The sequence below is a fragment of the Pleurodeles waltl genome, chromosome 11 (genome assembly GCF_031143425.1).
Source record: "Pleurodeles waltl isolate 20211129_DDA chromosome 11, aPleWal1.hap1.20221129, whole genome shotgun sequence".
NCBI classification, from domain to species: Eukaryota; Metazoa; Chordata; class Amphibia; order Caudata; family Salamandridae; genus Pleurodeles; species Pleurodeles waltl.
Window position 1 is genome coordinate 154,828,980 of NC_090450.1, and position 24,747 is coordinate 154,853,726.

A 24,747-nucleotide genomic window follows, 5' to 3' on the forward strand; every position below is an offset into this window, starting at 1 on the left:
CTGATTGAGCTGTCCTAGAGACAGAGGCATGGGCCCGCTGGGTGGGAGCTGTGCTGGTGTTGGCAGAGGGGGTCGGGTCTGGTGTGGCCTGTGGCTGCCTGAGGGGAACCGACTGCCCAGAGGTCCCCGATGGTCCGGGCTGGTCATCAGGTTCACTGTCGACAGAGCTGCTATCCTCAGTGTGGGCCTGTTCCGGTGGTGGGATGGACACTTCTGGACCCTCCTGGCTGGTGTGTTGTCGTTCGGGTCCTGCATGGGGTAAGAGAGTTTGGTTATTGTTTCTGTGTGTGCAATAGCGTGCGTGTTATGGGTGCCCTTGTCCCCCAGTGCAGGCATTCCCTTGAGGGAGGTGTTGTGAGGGTAGTTAGTGGGGGGGGGGTTAGTGCAGTGGTCATGCTTAGGTGATGGGTGCCCATGATTTGTGTTGGCATGCAGGAGTTGGTGTTGGGATGGGTGGGTTGTGCTGGTGAGACATTGTCAGGGAGGATGTGTGCTGGGGGGTTGGGGGTGAGGGTGGGGGTGTGGGTTGGCATGCTGGTGGGGTGGGGGGGATATAGTAGTTGAGATTGGACTTACCAGAGTCCATTCCTCCGGCTACTCCTGCGAGGCCCTGAGGATGCAGGATGTTCAAGACGTCTTGCTCCCACGATGTGAATTCGGGAGGGGTGGGTGGGGGTCTGCCGCCAGTCTTCTGGACCGCGATGTTGTGCCTGGAGACCATCGATCGGACCTTCCCCCGTAGGTCGTTCCATCTTTTGCGGATGTCCTCCCTATTCCTGGGATGCTGTCCCACCGCGTTGACCCTGTCCACGATCCGCTGCCATAGCTCCGCCTTCCTAGCTATACTGGTGTGCTGCACCTGCGAGCCGAAGAGCTGGGGTTCCACTCTTAGGATTTCCTCCACCATGACCCGGAGTTCTTGGTCCGAAAAGCTTGGGTGCCTTTGGGGTGCCATGGGGTGGTGTGGGTGAGGTGTGGGGTGGTGTATGTGATGATAAGTATGTTGGTGAGTGGTGCTTTGTGCTACTATGTGGTGTGTGTGATGGTGTAGTGTGCCTCAGTGTGTCTTGCTTTGGATTGTCTGCTGTGTCTCTCTCTCCTTCTCTCAGTAATTATGGTCGCAGGGGTTTGTGGGTGATGTGGGTGTGTGTTTTATAGTTGGTTGATTGTGTGGGAGTGGTGTGTGTATGTGTATCAGGTGTGTGTGTATTTCAAATTGTCCAATGTGGCTGTGTTTTGGTGCTGTGTGTGTATTCTGACCGCGGCGGTGTGTAGCGCCAATGGAATACCGCGTTTGAATGACCGCCGTGTGGATTCGTGGGTCTTAATGGCATGGGCGTATTTCTGTTGGCGTGACGGTGGAGGTTTGGTCATCTCCAGTTTCTCGCTGCCCGCTGATGTGGCGGGCTGCAGTGGAGGACGGAATTTTGGAGGTTTGGCCGTTGTGGGTCAGAATGACCGTGGCGGTTAACCGCGGCGGTGTTATGGCGGTCTTCTGACCGGCGGTAAGGGCCTTTTACCGCCGAGGTCAGAATGACCCCCTATGCCTCCTTCAGACAACGATCTGTTAATGTTCTTGAAAAGTGTTCATTCAAAGACATGCCCCTTGAGACTGAGGTTGATTTGCAATGCATCTTATGAGCCACTGCTTGTGGATTTCCTGCCTCCAACGACATCTGGCACAATGGATGGTGCTGCCTCTGCAGGTCATTCTGCGTTTGAGGTTCATGCACATGTCTGCTCCACGAATCCCTGTGCTAATCCTTTGATTAATCTATCGCCCACCAAAGAGGAGTCTTTCTGGTTCTAGTATCCATCGATGACATCAGAGACCTTTTCTAAGACCATGATTATTGTTGATTTGACCATTGGCTTTTTCTAAAAAGTATAAAGTATGAGACCAAATAGCCTTTCAATTTGGCCTGTCTGCCAGCATGGTTTGCTTGTCACTGTTGACATTATATCTGCTATGTATGATTTTAAATTTGCTTTTAGATTTTTAGTTTTAGAGCGTTTTTAGACTTTGGATTTCAAACTCCTGCTTTGGCAATAGGGGAGGGTGTCATGGATCTAGTTTAGTTGCTTGGGCATAGGAGTTTAGCTTAGCTTCAGCTTGCAGGCCTGTGCCATGTTATCTAGATAGGCATGCTTTGTTTAATTATTTAGTTTTATTCATTTTAGTATTGCTTGCAGTTCTTGCATTTTAGGAGAAATGTTTTTATTATTTTATTTATTTTAATTTTATAATCAGTTGCCAATCCGTGAAAGTGTCATTATCAGTACTGTGTGTATTGGATTGTCACCATGTCCCTTTGCTTCACATTTGACAAGAAGAGAACCAGAGGTCTGCTGCATTTTATGAACGAAATGGCAGGGTCCAAGGTAATTTATGGAGCAGCCCTAGGGTTTATTATTATTAGTGTTGACAACAATAGAAGCCGTTAAAAAGTAAGTGTCGGGGGAACTCACATGGTTTCACTCCGCAGAATTCTGTGGAGTTACATAAAACCTCTGCGAGATTCAGCAAGGTGGAATTTGGCACACTGCACTGCTCATGCTGGTTTTAGCACCAGTAGCTTGTTTCGCACTGTATAATCAGTGCAAATGGCACCACGCGGCGTGCCAGAGGGTGCTGCTTCTTTCTGCCACTCAAGTAGATTTTCTACTCAAGCAACAGCTTTCTCAAAGCGAATGATTGTGACCAGCCACAACCCCCTGAGTTGAGAAGTCATGACAGGAGGCATTCTAGAGCCCGAAAATCGTACTAGAGGACAAACATTCTCCCTTGTGCTTGGCAACTTAATGTTGGGAGCCACGCATGAGGAAAAAACTCCACCACGGATCAGTAGGTGGAGTTTTGCCTGAATTCCACACTCCAAGTGGAATGCAGAGTGGACAAAACTCTGCAAACTCCACCAGCAGAGTGGAATTTTATGCCAACCCCTAATAAAAATTGAAAAAATCTAAATCATGTGCACCTCATCCAATGGCTCAACTAGGTATTGGGATAGAACATTTGTGCGCCACTTTATTCTCTCACCCTTCAATGGAAATGTGAAAAAGAAAATAAGTTAATATGTCTAGGACACAGAAAACGTAAAATAAAAACATGTAAAAGCAAATCCAGCTATACACTGCTGCTTTATTAAATGTGTGTGTCAGAAAAGTCTCTAAATGTGTGGCTCACATGATTTGCTCTTAACAATAAGTCAACATGTTTCAGTGTCATCAGAAGTTAAATGCAGATTCATCAGGACACAAGATGAAAAGACTTACTGACCAACGAGGTAAGTCCAGCATCGTAAATGAGCCAAGGTTTTATAAAACGTCATCTATATTCATCTGAAATAAGAATATAACATTGCACTCATTGAGATATCATCATATAGCAAATGAAAATCATAATATTAAGAAAGAATGCTGCAGGTATGAATACATTATTTATTTATTATATATATGTACACACACACACACACACACACATATATATTCACTGAATACGTAACATTTTAAACAAAAAAAACACTGAACTTTACCAGTTATAGTTTTCTTAGTTAACTATGACTCATGCCCTAAAATAACTATAGTCGCACCCACACCATGCACAGTGTTGTTATCAATGATGTAATTTCAGTTGTGATTAAGGATGTTATCAATGCAGTCACTTAACATATCATGAGTGATGTAATATATGAGGGTACAAGCAGTGCATGGTAAGGGCGTAGGTTATAGTTACTTCAAGACACAAGTTAATTGAGGTAACTGTAACTGCTGAATTTCAGTGGTTTTTAACTTTAAAATGTAACATTTTAACTGATATTTTACCTGACTAAAAAATCACTTTAATCTTCATTTATCCAGAGCATTTCTAAGGTCTTTTTTACCATAACTAATTATAATGTCACTTTAACCGGTGTTTTCAGTGAATTTCCAGGGTTCTTTTCATATCTGTCACCATCAAGATATAAAAGCTGGACTTATCAGCTTTTTTAAGAGGTGACCAATTAATATACAAGAGAAGGAAACTGTCTTGGTCAAGAGATCACCACATCAATATATAAAGGCAAGCCTATTGTCTTTGTCAAGGAGTCAGGATATCAGTACACAAATAAAAGCCTATTGGTTTTATCAACAGCTCACCCCCTTAACAAAACAGCTTTGACATGTTAGTAATCATCATTAAAACTATTACATTCCTAAACCATATGCACTGCAATGTTTATCATCAAACATTTAACTAAAGCATTTTTATTCAAAATAGCATTAAACATGTTAGAGTCTTTTTTATATTTCTCAGGTTACATAATACAGCCATAAAATCACCGACACGGAATCGCTGCATTCCACAGCAAAGGCTCTCGGTCTGGAAATACAAGAAAACATCATAAATGTTCCTTGAGATGATGTTCTATAGACCCCGAGAATTATAGGGTTCATTTTTAAAATATATTTTGATTGGCTGCTGCACTCCCTGTAGCACACCACAACATTTAAAAAACATGCTGGAGGCACTGCTTCCCAGACTCGGGCACCAGCATTCATCAAACGATATGCAAATTAACCCATGAAGGGCATTATGTGGCACTCCTTGCCAGGAGCAGTCAAGAATAAATTAGCGGCTCTAGCAGCTCATTTCTTATTCTTTTTGCCAGCTTTCGTTTGTGGATGTCCCAGTCCTACCTGGGGCACCCAGGGCATGATTATTTCTGAGGGGCACCAGGGAGGCCCCAGCACCCTGTGTAACCAGTTCCCTGCAGTGGGGCCAAGCTGGAACCGGCTACACTTTTTTATCAACAAATAGGTGCCCTGGTACTGTTCAGGCACCCAAATAAATTTCTATAATTTAGGGTCACTGGCGGAACCCCAGAACCCCAGAATGGGTCCTGGCAACTCCCCTGCCAGTAGCCCTTCTGGGTGCTGGTAAGCATTCCCTTCATCAGCTTGCTGGCACCCAGCGGATGAAGGTTTTATTATGCCTCTGCCGGGTGAGAGCAAACCTATGTTTCATGTCAGGGAGAGTGCGGGAAGCGAGTTAGGTTTATATTCCCTGCCGCAATCTCCCAGGCAGAGTACAACTCAGTGTCACAGGGGATTGGCTCCACGAGGACACTGCTGCCCTTGAGCATTGGGGGAATGGGGTCCCTGTGGCCATTATATTGTAAATGTAATTGTAACAGTATTTATATAGCGCTTACTGCTCTGACGATTTTCATCGAGTAGTTCACTACTCCGGAACCCAAAAGGATTAGTGGTGGATTAGTATAGAGAAATATGAGTGCATTATTATTATTAGTATAGGGAGGTATGAGTTAATTTGAGCAGACGACATGTGAGTCTGTTAGTTGATTTGAATAGAATAATGGAGGGATAGAAGAGGGAAGAATCCAGATGTATTAACTGGGAGATCATAGTAGTAAGATGAGGTTTGGGATGAGTGAAGGAGAGGTGGAGGATGTAAAATTCTGTAGAAAGGTATTAGGGAGATCATAGTAGTTAAATGGGGTTTGGGATGAGTCCAAGGAGAGATAAATGAAGGAGAATTTAGTAGGGTTGTTTGGGAGTTCACAGTCGTAAACTGAGGTTTAGGGTGAGCCTGGAAGGGTAGAGGAGGGAAGAGTCTGGGAAGGGTTGTTTGTTGGTCATTGTAGTAGAATGGTTTGAGGATGAGTCAGAGAGTAGAGGTAGAGGTTAGATAGAAAGTGGTATAGAGTGATGGTCAGACAGAGTAAAGCTTTCAAGAGAGTAAAATGTTTTTTGTCTCTTGCACAGTAGGACTAGAGTAATAAATATATAGACACATGATTACATAATCAAGGGAATAAATGTGTAAGGAATATATTATATTGAGATATAAAGATGTACTGTACAAACATAGGCTTTCAAGAGCTCCAGAATTTTAAGTTAATGTATTTTTATACTTTAATAACAGTATTTTATTTTTTCTCAATATTTCAATAGTGAAATGCTTGTAGCTATATAGTTAAGATAATGCTTTCCTACTGTGACAGATAAAATAACAACAGACTAATAAGCATCTCAATCTAGCAACTTATATAGAAACAGTCCAATGACCTACAGACATGTGTGGTGCAGAATAAAATACACATATATAGCTATACATAGAAACATGCACATATCCATAATAGGTATACACATACATACACCTACACATACAAATACATACATATATACACTTCATTGAAGTAAAATGTACATTTGTTAAAGAGGCCTAAAGAGTATGTATATATGTTAAGATAAAATAGTTATGATACATATTTGTATAAAGAAATACACATAAATTATAACATGTTTACGTACACTGGGATATTCACTCCATTGCTGTATGAGTATGGTGGTTATGTAGGAAAAAGTCAACTCTTGAGTAGGCTTCTTAAGGTAAGATAACTATCCATGGTTCTTATATTTTGGGGTAATAAATTCCATAGTTTGGCCGCTTGAACAGAGAAAGATATACCACCTATTGTCTTTTTCTTGCATGGTGGTGTGAGGCGGGTGCCAATCTTGAGTGGCGGTTTCTTGTTGAATGTATTTGTTGATTTTATTCCAGATGGAAAGTGGTCCTGTTCCATGTATTGCTTTGTGTGTGATACAGAGCAGCTTGAAGGTGGATCTTCTGGCAACCAGTAACCAATGTAGGGCCCTCAAGGCAGGGGAGATGTGGGCTAGTGGGTTGACATGCAGAAGTAGTCTGGCAGCTAAGTTCTGACTTTGTTGTAGTTTTTCCATAGTAGATAGAGCTGATCAATTGTAGAGGCCATTGGCACAATCCAGTTTAGATAGTACAACAGAGATAGTAGCCTAGACCTTGTGTGGAAATCCAAGGTGGGGGAAGATGTGTTAAAAAGTTATGACTCAAGGAGGGGGGCATGGTGCCCCCCTCCTTTTAAAACCGGTTTTAGCTCCACAGGATGGGATCCCCGCTGTCTTCAAAAGGCTTGTGAGGGGGACCAGAACCCCAGGGCCTTTAGAAAGCTTGGTGAGTTAGGCTGCATAGGCGCACCCCAATAAAAAGATATGAGTCCCAGGGGAAGGGGCCCACAGGGCCTTCAAAAGGCCTGTGGAGGTGGGTCTCATGCTACCCTGCCCCTAAAAAATAAACGTTGTGCTGGCCACCCCTTCTGCAGGACCTTGTCCACCCTGGGTGACTGTTATTTGAAAATGGTGGGAGCGCACCTTTTTAAAAAAAACAATTACTACTGATCCACAGATCCGTTCCATGTTATCCAGACAACAAATCGACCTCATTAGGACTGGCGGTGGGCCCCACCACCTCTCCTGAAGCTCACATCATGGGAGGAGAAGGTCTTGGTGATCCTGCACCCTGAGGGTCTCAGTGGAATCCCCAGAGAACTGGAAACTTGTAAGTCACCTACACTCTTGTATGAAGTATACCTGTAATGCATGCATCCCCATCTCCTACACCCCCATCTCCTCATGCTCACCCTACCCCACTAACACCAATCCCAAAGTCCACATCCCCAAATGCACCCAATGCATGTACAGCATGAATTACTACGACTCCCACAATGCATCATCCTGTAGCCACCTAACAATGCACATTCCACTCGGACAACTACACCTGAGTCCTGAAGCATGATACACAGCACTCACCTTGCAGCCCCTGTAAAGTACATCAGGCAGATGTGAATAACAAACCCTGTCATCTACAGGTGCCACTGAGAATGTAGTCAGACAACCAGTGCCACTTACAGCCAGTCCCCTGACCTGCTGAAGACTCCAGTGTTGAGAGCGACACAGGATGTCTGGAACTGGAAGACCTACCAGGCCCATCTGGGCTCTCTGGGCAGTCCACCTTCACCAGCCTCACCCAGGTCACCATGGAGCCCGCCACAACCTCTGCCACCATAACACCTGTTGTCGACACCCCAACACCAGTGTATCAAGGCCACGTCAATCCACAGTGTGCCCCATTTCCAAATGCCACATGGATACTGGACCTGTTCTACCAACTGCTGGACCTTATAGACTGATGGAATCGATCACCATGGTCCCACTGCTTTGCACACTATCCACCCTTTGGTATACACAATAAATGCATTTACACACACGTTATGGTGTTATGTACTTACTTATTGTAAAAGTGCAACAAATGTGTGACATCTTGCAGAAATTGAGTCCTAAAACACATTGGAGATGTGTATGTATCATGCTGTCATCCGGCTTTCTGCAGAAAAGTCAGTGTCCACACAACCCTGGGTCCACAGGTAGCAGACTGGAAAGAGTGGTGAAACATTATCCATAGTGCATATGCAATTGATAGCACAGAATGTTCATCACACATTATTATCACTTTTGCCTACAGTATGTACCTGCACATTATGATGGTTAAACGATTCATACTGTAGGTCCACACACTGATAGACAATCCACTGCTTTTGCACACATGACCAAAACCCTGTTCAGGTAAAATGAGACTTGTTAATCGTTGCATCTAACAGCATTGACCTGAATAATAGACACTCATTGTAGTTGTACCACACAGCTCACCCCTTGGATGCCAAGTATTGACAGCACTTGTCATCATAAGAAGCTGCAAACTATGCCAATGAAAATGTGATTCCAGAATGGAGAAGTCACAAATGTGTGAAGAAATAGGATGTCAGAACTATATGTAACCCAGGCAGATGGACTAGCTAACATCATAGTGGCAATGTAGACCTACTTTTCAGACCACTCCTGTATACACTCATCTGAAACCCAAACGGGGTCAACACCTACTGATATCATGGATAATGAAGTACACCCAATCTGTGCACCAACATGTGACATGTCAAACATAGAGAAGTAACTAACAGAAGCTTAGCTGAAGTACTGCTGAATGAGAACTGTCCTTGTGCCTACATTTTCCTCATCCCCATCTCTGTCACTCATGTTTCCTCCCTCCTCTGCCACCAGATTGTCCCTTACTCCTACCTCCTCCTACAATGGGATGTTCCTCCTTAATGCCAGATTTTGGAGCATGCAGCAGGCCACCTTAATCTGGCACACCTTCTGTGGTAAGTATTTCAGGTAACCACCAGAGATGCATCTGAACCTTGCTTTCAAGAGACTTAGGCCCTCATTATGGTATTGGCAGTAAATGCAGCTTACCGCCACGCTGAGGGCTGCCAATTTACCGCCACAGCGGCGGATATCCGTTTACCATATTATGACACACACACACCAATCTGACAGAATTCAGCCACATACACAAATCTGCAACACCAAAGGTCAGTGATAAAGTGGCGGTATCAAAACCCACACCGGTACGCCAACAGAACAACGCCCACCACATTATGACCCACGAATCACCACAGCGGACATTCACTGGCGGTAAACCATTGCTGGTATATACCGCCGCGTTCACAATGGACACCCACATACAAAACAACACCACATTGGACAATTCAAACAACACACACATGACACCTATATACACACCACACCCACAAACCCACACCACTATAAAACACCCACCCACATTACCCACAACCCTTTACGATTACAAATCATCGCCACCAGAGAGACACCAAGACCACTGAGACAACAACAGCCACACACCACTCACCCCCATGCACCACTCACACCCTACACATCACACACCCCAAAACATTACCCAACACGCCCTCACCAACACTCCTCACATAACACCCATGGCACCACAAAGACACTCCTGTTTCACAGAAGAGGAGCTAAGGGTCATGGTGGAGGAAATTGTCAGGGTAGAGCCACAGCTATTTGGAGCACAGGTGCAGCAAATATCTACAGCTAGGAAGTTGGACCTATGGCGGAGGATCGTGGACAAGGTGAATGCAGTGGGACAGCACCCCAGAACAAGGGACGACATCAGGAAAAGGTACGGGGGAAGGTACGTTCCATAGCAGCAAGATACCAGCTCGCTATATAGAGGACTGGTGGTGGACCCCCACCTCCTCCCCTACAACTCACAGCATGGGAGGAGCAAGTCTTGGCAATTCTGCATCCTGATGGCCTGGCCGGAGTCGGAGGAGGACTGGACACTGGTAAGTCAACCTTTAACAATTATCACCCCCCATACCTGTATGCACATACCCTCACACTCACTCCCATGACTCCACTACATCCCACAAACTCTACCATCACATCTCACTAATCCCAATGCCAAGCCCTGCATGCTGTACCAATGCATGGACACCCCCACAGCTCTGCATGGACTCACATGACTAAAGCATGCCCATCATAGAGAATTAACAATCCCACCCTACACTAACATACAAAGTGAAAGCTGGCAGGGCAGGCAAAACCAACCATAGAGTGGAAGCCAGGGATGTACAATATGTCATACACATCAACCATAACACATCATTTACATCCCCACAGATACCCCAGCCAATGTCACCGGAGAGGAGGTGCCTGCACTATCCAGTCCCCCGACTGAAGAGGCCCACAGTGATGACAGTAACTCTGGTCTTCAGGATCTGGAATATCTACTTGGCCCATCAGGGACCACTGGACAACAGGTTACCAAAGCCCAGTAACAGACCACCACAAAGCCTCCCCTTCAGGAAACACCACCACAGCACCCACCTAGCGTACCCACACCTCTGTCCCGAGGACAAGTCAATCAGCAGTGTGTCCACCTCTACAGGGACCCCAGGCCACACCTCATACCTAAGACAATCAGGCACCTGGGGTCAGTGGCAGTGGGCAGATGGTTCAGGGGACAGAGGCACAGGCCAACAGGGAAACTGGGAGGACTGCTGTGCATGAGGGGAGGACAGGCCTAGGGAACCAACTCTCCAGGAGGCACTCTCCGAGATCCTGGGAGCCTACCAACATTCCCAGGACACGATGGGCCATATCCCGGACAATGTGTAGGAGAACAGGCGGCTGCAGGAGGGACAGTACCAGGGGATCAGGGAGGACTTGCAAGCCATCAACAACACCCTGATCTCCATAGCAGACATGGCCAACATTATGAGGGAAGCAGTCTCACACCACCGGGCCCCTGCCACTAGCCAGTCATCTGAACAGCCTTCCATTTCTGCTGCTGCTAGTGGCCAGGAAGCCCCACCACAGAACTCACAGGCCACCCGCACCCCTCCCTCTGCAGAAGGTGAACCACCCTGCAAATGTTCCCTGTGATCCAGACAGAAGCCAGAGACACTTGCCAAGACCCCCCACAGGAAATGAGACTCTCTCGATTGTCCCCCTTGTGTCCCACTCAGTCACCCTGTCCACCTTGAACTGCCATTGTTCCCCTTCCTAAGTACCCATGGACAATGCATCTGTGCTACAAATAGGCTGGGACAATACCCTGGACTTTCCTCCTTCATCTCCCCATCCCATTGCACTTTCCCCCTATATGTCAGCACTTCAATAAACACCCTTTGACAAAATCGATTTTGAGTATGTAATGTATATCAAATATGTATAGTTTGAAACAGGTACAGCCATTGAAAATGAACTGTACATAGAATGAGGATAGATTAATAACCTGTAGCTGGCTGTAGTGATCACACCAGGAGTATTCGTCATATCACCAACATCTGCAAAATAAATAGCCAGAGGGAACAGTAAGTGGGCATTGAATTGGGAATTACCAGCATGCCAATGCCAGACAGAATACAATCAAAGTCATTGAAATGTAAAGTTACACTGTCTTACCTATGTGTCATTGGAAGTACTGAAGGATCACAGATGTTCTGTTGTCCTCATCTTCATCCTCTGCCTCCTCATCCTCACTGTCCACATGGTCCACTGCTGCCCCAGGGGCATCTCCACTCTTCTCCTCCTGCAGAAAAGGAACATGGCGTCTGAGGGCCAAGTTGTGCAACATGCAGCATGCCACCACTATCTGGTAGACCTTCTTGGGTGAGTAGCACAGGGATCCACCTGTTAGATGGAGGCACAGAAACCTAGCCTTCAGGAGGCAAAAAGTTCTCTCAATTATCCTTCTGGTTCGCCCATGTGCCTCATTATAACGTTCTTCTGACCTTGTCCTGGCATTCCTCACATGGCTCTGCAGCCATGATAGGTTTGGGTAAACAGAGTCACCTGCAATTATTGAGGGACAACATTTAGCCACACACTATCCTATATGGCCCACACCTAATCCATACACCAACATATACAGGTGGGAACCAGGGCTCACCTATAACCCACACCCTGTGCCTCTGTAGTTTGGCCATCACATTTAGGATGATGCAATTCCTTAGGAAAATGGCATCATTCACCAACCCTGGATACTTAGCATTGACGTGGGAGATGTACTTGTCCTCCAAGCACACCATCTGCACAGTCATAGAAGGGAAACTCATACAATTCCTGAAAACCTGTTCATTCTGGCGGGGGACAAATGCAATGTGTTCCATCAATCGCCCCAATGATACTGGGGATATGTCCCATTGCATAAAACTCGGCCTTCACGCAGGCCAAATCATCAACCTGGGGGAATGTAATGTAGCTGCACACGTGTTTTATCAGGGCAGACAATCAGCACTATTGAGGACATTGGCTGTGACATTCCTGCTGCCAAGCCCACTTTCACTTGGAAAGAACCAGTTGCCAGGAAATGGAGTACTGAGAGCACTAGCACAAGAGGAGGGATTCTAGTGGGGTGACGGATAGCAGATATCAGGTCAGGCTCCAATTGGGCACACAGCTCTGTGATTGTGGACCTGTCCAGTCTATCGGTTAGTATAATGTGCCTGTCCTCCAGTGTAGCCAAGTCCACCAGGGGTCTGTACACGGGGGTATGTCTCCATCTCCTATCCATCCACAGCAGTAGGAATCTATGGGACAAAAGAGTGAGGAGCCTGCCACAAAATGAACAATGGAGCCACACCAGTAGTATGCATTCTGTAAACCTGTAATGGGTCAGTGTGATTTGTCCAGTATGTGCTTATTTCTCGTGTGACACAGCATTATTCCATAGGCCAGCCCCCTCCCCCGAAATGGCGTCTTCCTGTCCTGTATGGAGGACCAGGTAGAAGTGAGGTAATTCCGCTGATGTTGTGTGCCGTGTCAGGAGGCGGTCGGGAACTGCCGGGCAACTCCTCATTGGTTAATATTGGGACCTGTGGGTTACAGTGGCCAATGGTCATCTACGCCGGTGGTGACGGTATGCACCGCCGCGGATGAGGTCGCATATTCTATCATATTCCTCACTTGGTACCTGACCTTCCATAGGAGAGGACCTACACCGCATGTGCTGCTGTGACCTGTATCTGGAACCTACCATCGCCCGACTGAGGAAAGGGCCCCAGGCTTCACTTTGGAGGAGTTGGAGAGACTGGTGGATGGGGTCCTACACTCTGGGCACGATGCATGTGGCATGGATGCATGGAGATATTGTGAAGGCATTGTGTAACTGGGGGAATTATCTGGTGGCGGTGTACATGTTGTGAGATGGGCTATGTATGTGCCAATGGTGATGGAAAGGGGTATGGTGGGCCATGTGTGTGATAGGCTGGACTGTTTCTCTAATGATGGTCTCCTGTCTGTATTGCCTCTGTAGGTCAGTACCCATCAAAAGAAGGGTATATGGCGTGCAATTGCAAAGGTGGTGCAGACCCTGGGGGTCTATGGCAGGCGGAGAGCCCACTGTCACAAACGGTGGGAGGACCTGAGACGCTGGGCTTGGAAGACCACGGAGGCCCAGCTGGGAATGGCCTCCCAATGAGGAAGGGGTGCCGGTCGAACCCTGAAACCCCTGATAGCCCACATACTTGAGGTGGCTTACCCGAAGTTGGATGGGCACTTGAGGGCAACACAGCAGCCACAAAAGGGCAAGTAATATAGTACATGTCCTGTACAGTTTGCAATGGACTGGATGGGTTTGTTAGCTATAGGATCAAGGATGTAAACTGTAGGTATGACAGTTAATGTAGGTAGGATCCAGTTGTGCTATGAACAGAAGTAGCTGTGATAGGTGAGCATCTGAGCAACAGGTTTTCATGGCATTTTAACATTGTCAAATTATTGGACTTCACATGGACATACAGGATCTTCAGTTGGTATCCATACCTATCTATACATGTCCATAATGGGTGACACGGGTAGGTATGACAATGTACAAATGTCACTCAATGACAGATTTCACACAGTAATGGTCCTGTACACAAGAGCCCTAACAATGTAGAGTAATACCTGAGTGTAATCATAGTGGTATCGTGTATCCACATCAGAGTGTATGCACAGTGGGTGTAAGGAAATCTCCATTGACGTTGTAGAGAGTGTATGCAGGAATGTACATAGAGGCATGTTGTTGTAATGTACATACGTGCAATGGGGATTTGTATTGACCCTATGCTCCCATCTGTTTCACCCACTCCCCTCATTTTTGTACAATCCTATCCTTGTGTGCATTAGCATCAGCAGGTGAAGGAATAGGGACACCATTGAGTGGGAAGGCTGCAGCCACCCCACTTAACAGTACCCTCTCCCAGTAGATCCCCACCCAGTTGCCCATCCCGCTCACCCAGGAAGGTGGGCATCTCCTTTGCGGCAGGCACCGCTGCCTCTGCCCCAGTCAGCCCTGCTCTCCTCAATGCTGAGGCTATTGACCTCCTGAAGTCCATCTCTGTAGGGCAGTAAACCATCATGAATGCCATCCAGGGCCTGGCATCCCATATGCAGCGGACTAATGCCTACCTGGAGGGCATTCACAGTGCCTTTACTGGCCTACAGAGATCATTTCAGGCTCTGGCCTCTTCATTGACAGCAGCCAGTATCCCTAGTACTTCCATTCTGTGCCCCACCCCAAAGCCCTCTCTCCTCTCCTAGCCAAGCCACACATACAGACAAGCACTCACCCAAATCAACAGACAAGATACGCAAAGAGAAACACAGGCACCACAAATCACATCACAAGCATGCACAAACTCAACACACAAAAGTAGATACAACATCAGCCACTACCACCCCTATCTCCCCCAGCACCTCCTCCCTTTCTGTCACAACACCACTCACACCTGCCAGCACTGCATCCTCACTCCCAGTCCCTGTCACCACTTTGTGCTCAGTCACCACAAAAGAAGACACTCATACATGCACCCCATGCACCACATCCGCACTCACCACAACCACCATCACTCACACATGCAGCACACCCACCTTACATGCAGACACCACCCAACGTTCATCCACATGACCTATCTGCCCACTCCCACCCTTTCTTCTCTGCCTCCTCCAAGGACACATAAACACCTGCACTCTAACACTCAACATTCCTCACACATACATACTCTGCCTACATCTGCACCCATATCCAGCACACCTAAACGTCCTACAATCACTCCTTCTACCTCCACTCCCAAACCTGTTTCCCAATCCACCCCCCTTGTTCCCAAGAATCTTTTCCTTGCCCGCCTTGACCTGTTCCCTGACCCTGCCCCACCCCGTGTTGCTCCTCGCTTTTATGGTTCCCTCCCCAAGCCAAGTTCCTCCACCTTTAAGTCCTTTCGTGACCCTGTACTACCTTTTCTGCCCCTCCACCACGAAGAAACCATCCCTTGTCCCCAAGAAGAAAGTTGCCCCAAAACAAGGTTCCAAGGCCCCTACCCCTCTGTCAAGAGCAAGGGTGAACCCCTCCCAAGCCAAAGCCCAAGGACCCCCCCAGATGCAAACCCCACCCCCAAACCCCTGAGGTGCCAACCTTTCCCATTGATGCCCTTACCTTGTAGAGGCCATTAGGCTATCAGGAGTCAAGTTGGGGCCTTTGACAGGCACAGTTGTGCCCATTGGACTTTGGACTGGCCTACGGGCCTTGATGCTTTATCACCTTCATCACCTGTGTTTACCATTTATTATGTATATATTTACAATACAGGATTCCTGCTGTTTTACTTCACATAAAGTTGTCAAGTATTTTTGTTCTCTGATGAGTTTCCATCTATCTATCATGGTTCTAATACATGTGCATTTCTAGGCATTTTATGTAGTGGTGTGCCTTTGTATTGGTTTGTGTGTCTCTACTTGTTGGTTCTAATGGTGAGGTTGTGTATTTGTGACCCGGAGTGTGTGCATGTGTCGTGAGTGTTTGTCATGGATGTGTTCTGTGTGTGTCTCGGTACGGGTGTTGTGTTGCGTGTATGCAGGTGTGTGTGTGCTGGAGTTCGTGCATGGTGTGTATGTTGTGTGTGAGTGTGTCACTGTCCCCTTTCCCCCCTTGTGTGTACTCACCAATGGCATCGGCGGTCTTACAGGAGAAAGGTGGGTGGGTCCTTTTCTACTTGCTGTTTCTGCCAGGCTTTGGGTGGCGGGCGTCCCGCCCTGGAAATCGTGGTTGTCTGCAGTCTCATATTAGGTAGGCAGTGAGGTGGCCAGTACCACCAGCCTGGGGATGGCAGCCGCCGACCGCACTGGCGGTACTGTAAGCAAACGTGATTGGTTTCAGTGGGTTGACCGCCGTGGTTGTAATATGGCGGTCTGCACTGCTGCCTTGATGGCTGTCCATCTGCCATCACCGGCTTGGCGGATCCATTACCGCCAATGTCATAATGAGGGCCTTAGACGCTGAGTCCTAAAATGGCTATTGATGTTGTGGCAGTAAATTAGAACTTATCTTTAGATCTGTTGGGTCCATAGATCCTCTCTATATCAACATACATTTAAAAAGTTCATTTCTCAAAATGTTCTGAAGTGATTTACACTAATTCTGAAAAATCACACTTTCTGGGTAAAGAGCTAGCTTTCTGCCAAATTTGGTGTAATTCTATTCAGCCATATTTTCTCGGTCACTGTGGATGGGGAAAATGTGTCCAGGAAGGAGTTGAGTTGGATGAGACTTTTTTTTTTAATGTTTGTGAACCTTTGTCAAAATGTGCCAAAGTTATTAGCAAATCAATAAATCCATCTCCTTTGGAAACATGATCCTGACTATAACAATCCATTGGTGACTGACCAAATTAACTATAACACCCCCCTCTACCATGCACACTCTTCTAAAAAATTATGGGGGTTATTCTAACTTTGGAGGAGTGTTAATCCGTCCCAAAAGTGACGGTAAAGTGACAGATATACCACCAGCCGTATTACGAGTTCCATAGGATATAATGGACTCGTAATACGGCTGGTGGTAAATCCGTCACTTTTCCGTCACTTTTGGGACGGATTAACACCTCCTCCAAAGTTAGAATAACCCCCTATGTCATTTGAGATGTCATGAGCCTTGTTACGAATGCTATTCTTTAACATGATATAAGTGATGTGAAATAAAAGGGTATAAGCAGCGCATTGGTAAGGCACGAGTTACAGTTAATATTGTTCAATTAGTGAAGTGACAGCACTCTGTCTGGAGGAGTGTGAGTTATAGTAAGTTATGGGCAGGGCCAAAATTATAACTTTAAGTTATAACTGTGAGGTTACAACTAAAACCTTTGAATTTCTAATGTTTGTTTAGTTTAAGTTTGTTTTGTATAAAAATAATAACTTGTTTTCCTAACTATAACTAATCTTAAACCTTTTGTTTTTTTATTGAGTTTCATTTTTTTTGTTATTATAACAATTTGTTTGAAATCATCTAATGTGTAATATGGTATTAATTACTTTTAATTATTTTTAGTACCTCAGTACTTTTGCGAAAGTTCAAACTTCAAACATCTACAACCTTCCACTGTTAATTGGCATAGAAAGGAGAATAGTGTTGTGGATGGGAGTGGTGAACCATGGAGTAGAGTGTTGTAGAGAGGAGTGTCTTTGAGTGGAGTGTGATAGTCGAGTGGAGGAGAGTGTTGTAGAGTGAACTGTTGTATAGTGGAGTGTCACAGAGTGCTGTAGAGTGGAATGGCGTAGAGTGGAATAGTGTGTTGTAGAGTGGAGAATCACAGAGGGGAGCATAGTGTTGTGGTGTATGTAGAGTGGAGTGGCACAGAGTGTTGTGGAGTGGAATATCATAGAGTGGTGCAGAGTGAAGTAGTGTAGAGTGGAGGAGCAGAGTAGAGTGGAGTAAAGTGAAGTAGTGTGCCACAGAGTACAGTGGCATGGAGTGCCATGGGGCAAGTTACCTAGAGTGTCGTAGAGTGTGATATAATTTCGCACAGTGGCATGGAGTAGACTAGAAAGGCATTGCATGGGCTGGCATTGAGTGGAGTCAGCTATTGTAGAGTGGAGAGCCATAGATTGGAGTGGCGTGTCATAGAGTGCCATGTCATAAAGTGTCTTAGAGTGGAGAGGTCTAGAGTGGAGTGGTATGTCAGAGAGTAGAATAGTGTGGAGTGGAGAGGAGTGGTATGTCATAGAGTGGAGTGGAGTGTTGTACAGTGGAGAGGTGTGTCTTAAAGTGGAGTAGCATAGAGTGTGTTAGAGTGGAGTGGCATATCATAGAATGGAGTAGCCTGCCGTAGAGTGGAGTGGACTTGTTGTATAGTGGAGTGGTGTTGCATGTTATACAAAAGAATGAGGTTTTACAGTTTAGTGAACTTGCATGTCATATATGGCATGTTGTACAGTGAGGAGCATAGAGTGGAGTGGTGTAGAGTGGAGTGGTGTATCGTAGAGTGGAGTGTCATGAAGTGTTGTACAGTGGAGTGTCATACAGTGGAGTGGTGTGTTGCAGAGTGGAGTGGCATGTTGAAAGGTAGAGTGAAGTGGCATAGAGTGGAGTAGATTATTGTCTAGTAGAGTTGAATAGTGTATCATAAAATGGCCTGTCATAGAGTGTCTTAGAGTGGACAGGCATTAAGTGGAATGGTGTAGACCGTAGTGGCATCTCGCAGAGTAGAGTGCGTGTCATACACTAGAGTGCAGTGGCATGTCATAGAGCGGAGTGGCATGGAGGGCCAAATTTAAAGAAAAGGGTGCAGCTCGGTGCTGCGCCAAAATTGGCAGTGCCGCGCTGCATCACTTTAGAAACAGAGGGATACACCGTTTTTAAGGGAATACGGTCACCCCTGCATTTCCCCCTGCGCTGGCGCTAAATTTAGTGTGCAACGATGTCTGTATTGAGGGGTGTGATGGTTTATGTGCAGGAAGGTGTCCCTTCCTTCACATAAACAATCACTAATGGCACTTTGACACTTCTTTGTCTGCTGCACAATGCAGTACATACAGAAGTGCCAAAGCGTCATTTTCAAAAGATTGTTTATGTGCTGGAAGGGACACCTTCCCACACATAAACAATCATTTCTGGCATTTTGCTTTTTCTATGTGTTCGGCAGAATGGAGCACACATAGAAAAAGCAAAAAACGAGGAGGAAAAAAGTATTCCTCCTCATTGCGCCCTGCTAATGTCACCCCTGGGGGTGGCGTTAGATTTTGGCGCTGCCTCAGGTTTACGAAATTTCATAAATTTGAGGCAGCATCAAAATGCATTGGGTGTTCCTGTGGCATGCCCACAGCAACACTCATTGCACGCCACCCCCACGCACAGTGCTGCGTGGGAAGGGGCTGTATTTACAAGGTGGCGTTAAGCCACAAAAAGTGGCTTAATGCCACTTTGTGAATACGTTGATGTTCTTATCGCCACGGGAGCATCACAAAAAGTGACGCTACTGTGTCGCTGGGGGCCTATAAATACAGCCTCAGTGTCTCAGAGTGGAGTGGAGTGTTATAGAATGGAGTACTGTGCCAAAGAGTGGAGTGCCATGTCATAGAGAAGAGTGGAGTGGCGTAGAGTACAGTTGAGTGGCATGTTGTAGAGAGTCTTGGAGTGGAATTGGGTGCTGTAGAGTGGAGTAGCATGTCAAAGAGTGGAGTGGTTGTGTCATAGGGAAGAGTGTAGTAACGTAAGGTAGAGTGGAGCAGGATATCAAACAGTTGAGTGTCATAGAGTGTCAGAGCAGAGGGGCATAGAGAGTTTTGGTATGTCAAAGAGTGAAGTGGTGTGTTGTAGAATGGAGTGGCATAGAGTGGAGTGATGTGTTGTACAGTGGAGTGGAATGTCATAAAGTAGAATGGAGTGGCATAGAGTTGAGTGGATTATCATACCCTAGAGTGGAGTAATGTGTCAGAGTGGTGTGTTTTAGATTGTCTTAGAGTGGACGGGCATAGAGTGGAGTGGGGTAGAGTGTGCTGGCATCTCACAGAGTAGAGTGGCACATCATAAACTAGAGTGGCATGAAATAGAGCGCAGTGGCATGTCATAGAGTGAAGTGGCATGGAGTGTCTCAGAGTGGAGTGGAGTGAAGTGTGGTAGAGTGGAATAGAGTACCAGAGTGGAATGGCATGTCATAGAGAAGAATACAGTGATGTAAAGTAGAGTGGCAGGTCATAGAGTGGTGTGTCATAGAGTGTCTTAGAGTGGAGTATTGTAGAATGGAGTAGCATGTCAAAGAGTGGAGTGGTGTGTCATAGAGAAGAGTGGAGTGGTATAAGGTATAGTGGAGTGGCATGTCATAGAGTGGAGTGTCATAGAGTGTCTTAGAGTAGAGGGCCATGAGTGGAGAAGCTTAGATTATAGTAACATGTTGTAGAGTGGAGTGGCATGTGGTAAACTGGATTGGCTTGTCATAGAGCATAGTTGGTGGCATATCGCTGTAGGGAGTGGAGTGGTGTGGAAGAGTTGAATGTGTGTCATAGAGTAGAGTGGCATGTTGTGAAGTAGAATGGAGTGCCATAGAGTGGAGTGGTACGTCATAAATTAGAGTGGAGTGGGGTGTCATAGAGTGGCAGGTTGTAGAGTGTCTTAGCGTAGTGTGTTGTAGAATGGAGTGGTGCATCCCAGAGTGGAGTGGCTTCAAATGTCGTGCAATGGAGTGGAGTGTTGTAGAGTCATAGAGTGAAGTAGCATGTCATATAGTGGTGTGGGTATCATGGGGTGTTGTTAAGTGGAGAAGAGTGGCGTAGAGTGGAGGGCATTGAGTAGAGTAAAGTGCTGTATAATGGGGTAGTGTCTAGCATAGTGGCATGTTATAGAGTAGAGTGGAGTGGTGTATCATAAAGTGGCTTGTTGAAGATTGTCTTAGAGTGGAGAGGTAAAGAATGAAGTGTCACAGAGTAGAGTGGCATGTTGTAGAGTGGGGAGCATAGAGTGGAGTGGTGTAGAGTGGAGTGGTGTATCGTAGAGTGGAGTGTCATGAAGTGTTGTACAGTGGAGTGTCATACAGTGGAGTGGTGTGTTGCAGAGTGGAGTGGCATGTTGAAAGGTAGAGTGAAGTGGCATAGAGTGGAGTAGATTATTGTCTAGTAGAGTTGAATAGTGTATCATAAAATGGCCTGTCATAGAGTGTCTTAGAGTGGACAGGCATTAAGTGGAATGGTGTAGACCGTAGTGGCATCTCGCAGAGTAGAGTGCGTGTCATACACTAGAGTGCAGTGGCATGTCATAGAGCGGAGTGGCATGGAGGGCCAAATTTAAAGAAAAGGGTGCAGCTCGGTGCTGCGCCAAAATTGGCAGTGCCGCGCTGCATCACTTTAGAAACAGAGGGATACACCGTTTTTAAGGGAATACGGTCACCCCTGCATTTCCCCCTGCGCTGGCGCTAAATTTAGTGTGCAACGATGTCTGTATTGAGGGGTGTGATTGTTTATGTGCAGGAAGGTGTCCCTTCCTTCACATAAACAATCACTAATGGCACTTTGACACTTCTTTGTCTGCTGCACAATGCAGTACATACAGAAGTGCCAAAGCGTCATTTTCAAAAGATTGTTTATGTGCTGGAAGGGACACCTTCCCACACATAAACAATCATTTCTGGCATTTTGCTTTTTCTATGTGTTCGGCAGAATGGAGCACACATAGAAAAAGCAAAAAACGAGGAGGAAAAAAGTATTCCTCCTCGTTGCGCCCTGCTAATGTCACCCCTGGGGGTGGCGTTAGATTTTGGCGCTGCCTCAGGTTTACGAAATTTCATAAATTTGAGGCAGCATCAAAATGCATTGGGTGTTCCTGTGGCATGCCCACAGCAACACTCATTGCACGCCACCCCCACGCACAGTGCTGCGTGGGAAGGGGCTGTATTTACAAGGTGGCGTTAAGCCACAAAAAGTGGCTTAATGCCACTTTGTGAATACGTTGATGTTCTTATCGCCACGGGAGCATCACAAAAAGTGACGCTACTGTGGCGCTGGGGGCCTATAAATACAGCCTCAGTGTCTCAGAGTGGAGTGGAGTGTTATAGAATGGAGTACTGTGCCAAAGAGTGGAGTGCCATGTCATAGAGAAGAGTGGAGTGGCGTAGAGTACAGTTGAGTGGCATGTTGTAGAGAGTCTTGGAGTGGAATTGGGTGCTGTAGAGTGGAGTAGCATGTCAAAGAGTGGAGTGGTTGTGTCATAGGGAAGAGTGTAGTAACGTAAGGTAGAGTGGAGCAGGATATCAAACAGTTGAGTGTCATAGAGTGTCAGAGCAGAGGGGCATAGAGAGTTTTGGTATGTCAAAGAGTGAAGTGGTGTGTTGTAGAATGGAGTGGCATAGAGTGGAGTGATGTGTTGTACAGTGGAGTGGAATGTCATAAAGTAGAATGGAGTGGCATAGAGTTGAGTGGATTATCATACCGTAGAGTGGAGTAATGTGTCAGAGTGGTGTGTTTTAGATTGTCTTAGAGTGGACGGGCATAGAGTGGAGTGGGGTAGAGTGTGCTGGCATCTCACAGAGTAGAGTGGCACATCATAAACTAGAGTGGCATGAAATAGAGCGCAGTGGCATGTCATAGAGTGAAGTGGCATGGAGTGTCTCAGAGTGGAGTGGAGTGAAGTGTGGTAGAGTGGAATAGAGTACCAGAGTGGAATGGCATGTCATAGAGAAGAATACAGTGATGTAAAGTAGAGTGGCAGGTCATAGAGTGGTGTGTCATAGAGTGTCTTAGAGTGGAGTATTGTAGAATGGAGTAGCATGTCAAAGAGTGGAGTGGTGTGTCATAGAGAAGAGTGGAGTGGTATAAGGTATAGTGGAGTGGCATGTCGTGGAGTGTCATAGAGTGTCTTAGAGTAGAGGGCCATGAGTGGAGAAGCTTAGATTATAGTAACATGTTGTACAGTGGAGTGGCATGTGGTAAACTGGATTGGCTTGTCATAGAGCATAGTTGGTGGCATATCGCTGTAGGGAGTGGTGTGGTGTGGAAGAGTTGAATGTGTGTCATAGAGTAGAGTGGCATGTTGTGAAGTAGAATGGAGTGCCATAGAGTGGAGTGGTACGTCATAAATTAGAGTGGAGTGGGGTGTCATAGAGTGGCAGGTTGTAGAGTGTCTTAGCGTAGTGTGTTGTAGAATGGAGTGGTGCATCCCAGAGTGGAGTGGCTTCAAATGTCGTGCAATGGAGTGGAGTGTTGTAGAGTCATAGAGTGAAGTAGCATGTCATATAGTGGTGTGTGTATCATGGGGTGTTGTTAAGTGGAGAAGAGTGGCGTAGAGTGGAGGGCATTGAGTAGAGTAAAGTGCTGTATAATGGGGTAGTGTCTAGCATAGTGGCATGTTATAGAGAAGAGTGGAGTGGTGTATCATAAAGTGGCTTGTTGAAGATTGTCTTAGAGTGGAGAGGTAAAGAATGAAGTGTCACAGAGTAGAGTGGCATGTTGTAGAGTGGAGCAGCATGACATGCACTGGAGTAGCATGTCATAGAGTGGAGTCGTATGTCATATAGTAGAATGGTGTGAAGTGGAGTGTTGAAGAGCAGAGTGGGGTATCATAAAGTGAAGTGGAGTATCATAGAGTGGCGTGGCATATAGTAGAGTGGAGTGGGGTGTCATAGAGTGTTGTAGAGTGGAGCAGAGTAGCGTGGTGGGGCATAGACTGAGTTAAGTGCTGCAGAATAGAGTGGTGTACAGTGGAGTAGTGCATCATGGGGTAGAGTTGAATGGCATGTTGAATTACATCTTAGAGTGGAGGTGTGTAGGGTTGAGTGGAGTAGAATGAAGTGATATGTCATAGAGTAGAGCGGGCTGTTGTAGAGTGGAATGTCATGTTGTGGAGTAAAGTAGCATTCGTACAGTGGAGTGTCCAAGAGTGGAGTGGTATAATGTAGAGTCAAGTAGTGTTGCAGAGTGGCATAGACTGGAGTATACAGGTATAGAGTCGAGGGGCATCGATTGGAGAAACGTGTTGTAGAATGGAGTGGCATAGAGTGGAGTGGAGTGTCGGAGAGTAGAGTGGAGTGGTGTGATAAATAGTGACACGTTGAAGAGTGTCTTAGAGTTGAGGGGTGAAGAATGGAGTCGCATAGAGTAGGGTGGCAATGAATGTAGTACAGTGAAGTGGAGTGTCATAGACTTGCGTTGACTGGCAGTTCATATTGTGCTGTGTCACTGAATAGAGAATAGTGGCATAGAGTGGAGTAAAGCCCTCGCCATGTACAGTTTTCTCATCAATATTTTTACTTCAAATGTTACAATGATATTATCAAAGATATCATGAGTGATGTAATATCTGGGGTAATTAGCAATGCATGGCAAGGGTGCAAGTTATAGTTACCTTAGGGCACATGTTATAGTTACTTGAAATAACTAACTATAAAAGCAGAATTTCTATTGTTTTGTGTGTGTGTAAGATCTGAACCTAACTATACCTTCCTTGTAACAGCTGTTTTTTTAGTGAATTTCTAAGGTTCTGTTTTATTCTATTTCATAACTGTAACATCCCTGTACCCTTTGTTTATGTGACTGAATTTCTACGTTTTTAATGTTACGTAAGATGTCCATTGCAATGAAAACGCAGGGGGGACCGGGCCTGACCTGGTATTTTGTTGCCCCCAACCAAGATTACTGCTCCTGCTCCCTCCTCCTTGCCATCCATTGTCCAGGTCCATTCCCCTGCTCCCTCAATACAGTCCTGGGTGGGTGTTGTTCTGCCACTGCACTTCCTGCCTGCCCTGA

The 24,747-nt window shown here is 46.1% G+C and overlaps 1 long non-coding RNA gene across 1 annotated transcript in view; it reads left to right on the forward strand.

Moving 5' to 3' along the window:
• Positions 1-24,747, forward strand: part of LOC138266587 (uncharacterized) — a 170,946-nt gene that overhangs the window by 45,803 nt on the left and 100,396 nt on the right. The window contains exon 2 of the long non-coding RNA XR_011199556.1: positions 3,224-3,287. This is a non-coding gene — a long non-coding RNA (uncharacterized lncRNA). The remainder of the gene's footprint in view (positions 1-3,223; positions 3,288-24,747) is intronic.